Here is a 5922-nt window from a genome sequence, read left to right as displayed (position 1 = left end):
TTGATTGTCTGGGCTCTTTTCTACTTCTGTAACTAGCAGGAGGTGACCTGGCTAGTTGCACCTTAGAGGTGGATGTGTGATGAGGGAGACACGTGTGGGTGCATTGCCAGGGTCGATACACACGCAGCACACATGGCGAGGGTGTTGCACCGTACTGGGCCGTGCCAGTAGAGAACTGCAGCTGCCTGATTTGTATCCTACTTGGTAAAGCTGCGTTTGGCCCTGCAACAAGGGACAGTTTGGGGCACCCCTACACTAGACCTAGGGGCGGGCCAGGTTACTTGGTACTGCCAGGGCAGCGGCAAGTCACAGACTGCAGCACTGGGGAGCTGCTTTGGACTTGCAAGGGTAGGAGAGAAAAGAACGTCTATTCTTCTTTTTCTTGAGGTTTTAGAAGGCTAGGGAAGATCCCTGTGGTAAATCACACCACCTCTCACCTGAGGAGCGGAATGCTTCCCAGAGGCTGCACAGTGCGCTGTGGGGCCAGTGCAGATGTACCTTGATGCCTGCTGAATTTTGTCCTCGGGGCTTTGCTGTCCCCCTGAAGACTGAGATAAGCTCATTAGGAGGCAAATCTGGTTCTTGTGAAAGGGTCCATCAAGGAATCGGGAGAGCTGTTGGACTTGATTAAGAGCTACTGAGTGCTGCTTTTAGCTGAGGAACTGAACATGGCAGCGATGAGTCACTGGGGCAGATCAACTGCCAAATTTGTTTTCTTGCCATCAACTTGTTAAGGCTTAAAGAAGCTCTGTGTGTAACCAGCTTCCTCCCCACATCATTGCTCCGTCTTCTCTCTTTACATCTGCTCCAGTGTTGGGAAGCTTGTGAGTGCTGTAATATTATTTATGAATTTAGGGTATCGACTCCCTCCACCCCCTCCCTACCGGGGCACCACAGCCCCCAACACAGAGACGCTGTTGCAGAAAGCCTGCAGCAAGACTGCCGCTTTGCTGAAAAACCCAGCAGAGCCGATGGAGCACTGGCCACCACAGCAGAAACTGAATCTGTTTCCCCGCTATCGTTATCACCCGCTGTGCGCAGGGAGGCGTGCATCACGCCGGGCCTGCAGCAAGGGATGTTGTCAGGCAGCTGTAGATGAAGCGTCCAGCTCCAGGTGAACCATAAGAAAAAGAACATTTACTGGTGCTCCCATGCTGCTGTGTGGTTGGTGAGTCGAGGACTGGCAAAGCATGGCCCCCAGGCTGGCATCTGGCCATCCTAGCCCAGAATGATGGCTGACCTGAATCTGCTGACTCCCGTAGACGTGGACATCTAGTGCTGGTTTGGATCTTGCTTTACGAGCAGTTTGGCACAGTTGTTCTCTTCCCCCTGCACACACTCGGGGAACAGCAGAGATGTGCATCCACCACGTTTTTTTCATTTAGACATGTACGCCTGTTCTGGTTCCAGCTGGGATAGAGTTAATTTTCGTCTTTGTAGCCGGTATGGGGCTGTGTTTTGGGTTTAGGATGAGAACAATGTCGATGATACACTGATGCTTTGGTTCTTGCTAAGTAGCGCTAAGCTGTTGCTAAGTAGGTGCTAAGTGGCGCTCACACTGGTCAAGGACTTTTCAGCTTCCCCTGCTCTGCCCGGTGCCCGAGGAGCTGGGAGGGGGCACAGCCAGGGGGGCTGCCCCCGCCTGGCCCCAGGGCTATTCCATACCCTGTGGCGCCATGCCCAGTATAGAAACTGGGGGAAGAAGAAGGAAGGGGGGACGTTCGGGGTGATGGCGTTTGTCTTCCCAAGTCCCCGTTACGCGTGATGGAGCCCTGCTTCCCTGGGGATGGCTGAGCACCTGCCTGCCCATGGGAAGGAGGGAATGAATTCCTTGCTTTGCTTTGCTTGCGTGCGCAGCTTTGACTTTGCCTATTAAACTGTTCTAATTTATTTGACTTCAATTATTAAACTGTTCTTATCTCACCCCACGCATTTTCTCCCTTTTACCCTTCCGATTCTCTCCCCCATCCCACTGGTGGGGAGTGAGCGAGCGGCTGCGTGGGGCTGAGGTGCCGGCTGGGGTCAAACCACGACAACGCCCAAGGGAACCCTTGCTTGGCTGGCTAGGCTCTGAAAGGCATTGCTTTCCTCACTTACGCGCCTACGACAGACGGTGCCTGCAGGCAAGGGCGCCCCTAAGAAAGAGCAAGGCATTGTTCACAAGGCTGAAGTCATGTCTAAACAAGGCCTGTAACTTCGGCAGATTAATGCGAGCCTACAAGAAAGCAGGCCAAGAAATATCTTGAGAAACAACTTGAAAGGCAACACCAATCTCTGAAACATTGGAAAGACTGCAGGAGTCACAGATGATCGAGGCATATACACCGAGACGAGGTCAGGCTACAGCCAAAAAATGCAGCGAGCTGCCTGCAAATGCCTTCCCTGCTTAGAAGCTCGGAGAGGGGCCGATACCTGCCGTCTTGCTGAGGCCACATCCGCCGAGGATCCATCTCAGGCTGATGGGTGAGAAGATGTCATAGAGCAAAAAGGCTACTTGAATAACAGCAAACCTTCAGACCTGGGTGGTATCCACTTAAGTGTCAAGAGGAAACTCGTACTAGAAGTTAAACTACCAATTGTGGAATGCCGTTTTTTGTTTCCAATCTTGTTATCAGAAAAATTTAAGAAGGTTCCAAGTGGGAATGTGAGGAGCTACAGCCATCTGCAGCCTGACAGCCAGGCTGGTAGAAAGTGTCATAAATGATGGAATTTGTGGAAACACATATGAAGATAATATTATAGGAAGGAGTCCCCAGGGGCCGCGTCTGAGGAAGTTACGTCTCACTCTGCTGGAGTTATCCCAGAGTCAGTGAGCACACGCAGAGGAGGGAACCTGCTGCCTACTCAGCTTTGCAAAGGCCTTCAGAAAGGTCCCTCACCACAAACTTTTTAAGTCCGCCTGAGGTTACCATGAGACCAACAAGGATTTTTTGCAGCTGTGTATTGTTGGAGGTGCCCCAAAAAGGGGGAGGGAAAGGCAGGGGGCAAAATTGGCTGATAATGGAAGTTACTCGTGATAACGCCGACTGACCGCAAGCAGTTGCAGAAGGGTTTACGGTGCCGAGGGACCGAGCGCTAAAACACAAATGAAATTGGACATGGAGGAGAGGAATGGGGTGCACATGAGAAGGTCTCCTGAAGCGCTGGGCTGAGCGTTAGCACTTCAGAATAGTTTTGGGGAGCAGTATATCAACTTGGTGCTCAGTATGGGATGGTTCAGAATGCAAAGAGGATATGGGAGGTTGCTGGGCAAGAGGGAGGAACCAAACCTGAGACCGTTGGGGCTCTAAGGGTGCCAGAAGATCTCAATGGCTGTGGCCAGTCTCGGCTGGGACCTCCATCCACACCCTCTGCCAGGTGTCAGAGCTGATTAACGGGTGAGGGCTTTGCAGCCTGGGAAGGAAAAGGCTGGAAGAAAGAGGGGGCAAGAGAGAAGGCCCTGCTGTTATTGTCACCAGGGAGGGACTTCAGTCACCTCTGCAGCAGGGTGTAATTGAAGGTAGCCGCCTCCTTGACACCCACTAAATTACTTTCTTGTACTAGGACGTCCTACTCCACCTCCAAGCTCACGGGCAGGTCAGAACAAGTGATGCTATTTCAACTAGCCTGAAGTCATGTTCATGGGATCGAGGGAGAGGTGGGGAGCATGAATGATGAGCTGTTGAGCTGGGAATCCTGATTTAGGAGTGAGTTTTATGCCTTGCTGCTACCTGCTTGCTGAGTCCCGGAGCCCCTGCTTTCTGTGCCCACCATCTTGACCGGGATGGGACCGTCAGAGGGATTCTGGCACCACAAATACTGGCTGCTACCTGGGAAGACATGAAGGAGCCTGCAGATACACGCTGCCCACAGCCTCAGGACCTCTTGCTCTGCATCCCCGGTGCCCTGCTCTCGGTCATTGTCCAAGATGTCCTTTCATCTTCGAAAGGTAAGTGCAGCAAATCTGGCTTCTCCTGTGCTGGTTGCCACCAGCGCCTTGCAGGGTTGCTCCAGACTAATCCTTACCTGCTTCCTGACCACTACAAAGTGGACAGGGGATTGTCCCCAAGAACACCGAATCTCTCTGCTCTTTGTGGCATGTGGTATTTGTGTGGCAGCTCGTTGCCCTGCCCTCCCTCTCCTGTACCATAACCTGTACCAGCAGGTGTGAAAAGACAAGTCCGTCCCTCGGTCACACCTCAGCTGTGGGTGGAGGGTCCCTCTGGAGAGAGTCCACATGGGAGCTTGCAACACAGAGAAGGGATTTGCTGGGTACATCAGCGTTGGAGCCCCCAGCTGAGCCAGGGTTCAGCCTGATCCTAGGGGATGCTCCCAAAGGTTATGTGAGCCCCCACACTCAGCACAGAGGCAGAAGGAGGGGAGGACCATGGCTCCTGGAGCTCATTGTGGGACTACTTTGCTCACACCACTCCTTGCCCAGTTCTGCCCTGCTCTCTCCTTCTGGCACCAGAGATCCCCAGTTCAGTCAGGGATGATTGATCAATGCACCCCAGTGCCCAAGCTGTGGGCACTCACCTGGCTGAGGGAAATGGCGCTCCCCAGGGGAGCCCGAGGACCGGCCAGCATCTCCCCAGGACTCACATGTGGAAACAAGGCAGGTCCACATGGCTCAGCACAGGAGATGGATTCAGATTGGTCTTTGGACCCCTCTTCTAGGAGCACAGAGGCCGACACACAGGGAGGGACAGACCAACCTTCATGCACAGGACATCGGGAGCTGATCAGTTAAAGCGGGGCAGCACGCGAGTGTGGGCAGAGCTGCCGAGACGCTCCCCTGCCAGGCAGAGCAGGACTTGGGGGGGGACGGGACATGAAGCAGCAAGGCTGTGCTCAGCAAACCTGCCCTCAGCTGGGACGTGGGCTTTCTCCTGTGGCCGGACGAGCTGGGGGAGCACTGGCCCATCTCCCTGGAGAGCTGGCTCCTGGTTGCTGTGCACAGCCGTGAGGGAAGCTGTGGCAGATGGGCTGTAGGAAGAGCCAAAATTAATTTCAGGGTCATCAGGTCTCCACTCAAAGACATTGCACTTGCCTGGCTTCCCAGAAATAAGATTTTAGAAAAGATTTTCCTAACTGAATGTCTGCTCAGGAAGAAGGCTCCTAAAATTGAAAGCAACTGAAACTCTTCCAAAATAACACTTTTCCACCAGAAATTATAATTTAGTCTAAATGGAAACTTTTCATAGGGATGAATTAATTTTGTTGAGGTTTCCTTTTCAAAATTGGAAAATAAGAGTGTTACAATACTAACATTTTAATGGGATAGTTTAGGGGTTGGATGACTTTTCACCTTGTGATAGATTGGATCTGATGTCATTTTCAGAATTTATAGTAGAACATAAAATTTAAAGTCAATGCAAAAATGAATTACACCTAAACCAAAGAGTCTGGTTCACCCAGATTCTGCATGTTGCAGAAGCTTTTTAGAATATCAGATCGTACGTCAGCAGGAAAATCTTCTTAGAAACTTACTGGAGGTCTGACATCACTGCTAACTCAAAGGGTCAGAAAACGGAGAGGACGGATAAATCTACATCTATACGTCCATAAACAATACCCAGAAACCTGCAAATACTGTCTTTAAAACGTGTTTTCTATTCAGGCTTTGAGTATGCTTCCAAGGGGTCTGACACATTTTACACAAATACCAGGGGAAATTGTTCCTGAGAAACGCAAAGAGGTGGAGAAGGAAGGATGGGGTAACTAAAACAGGCTGCTGTGAAGAGCCACGGTCCATCTCCCACACCTGACCTATGCCAGGCAAAATATAAATAAAGTCAGGAAAGACATGCAGGAGAAAGGCAGAAGGAACTGAGCCAGCGTTCCCTTGAAGGATTTTGACATTCCCAGCTGCAGGAAGCAATGCTGAAAGGCAGCCACCCATGTCTGTGGGACCGGGGCCGTGAGAGGGATGTCGCCCAGCCC

The sequence above is a fragment of the Nipponia nippon genome, unplaced genomic scaffold (genome assembly GCF_047370975.1).
Source record: "Nipponia nippon isolate SJK-2023a ecotype South Korea unplaced genomic scaffold, ASM4737097v1 scaffold_31, whole genome shotgun sequence".
In the NCBI taxonomy this organism is placed as follows: Eukaryota; Metazoa; Chordata; class Aves; order Pelecaniformes; family Threskiornithidae; genus Nipponia; species Nipponia nippon.
Note: the sequence above shows the minus strand (reverse complement) of the source record.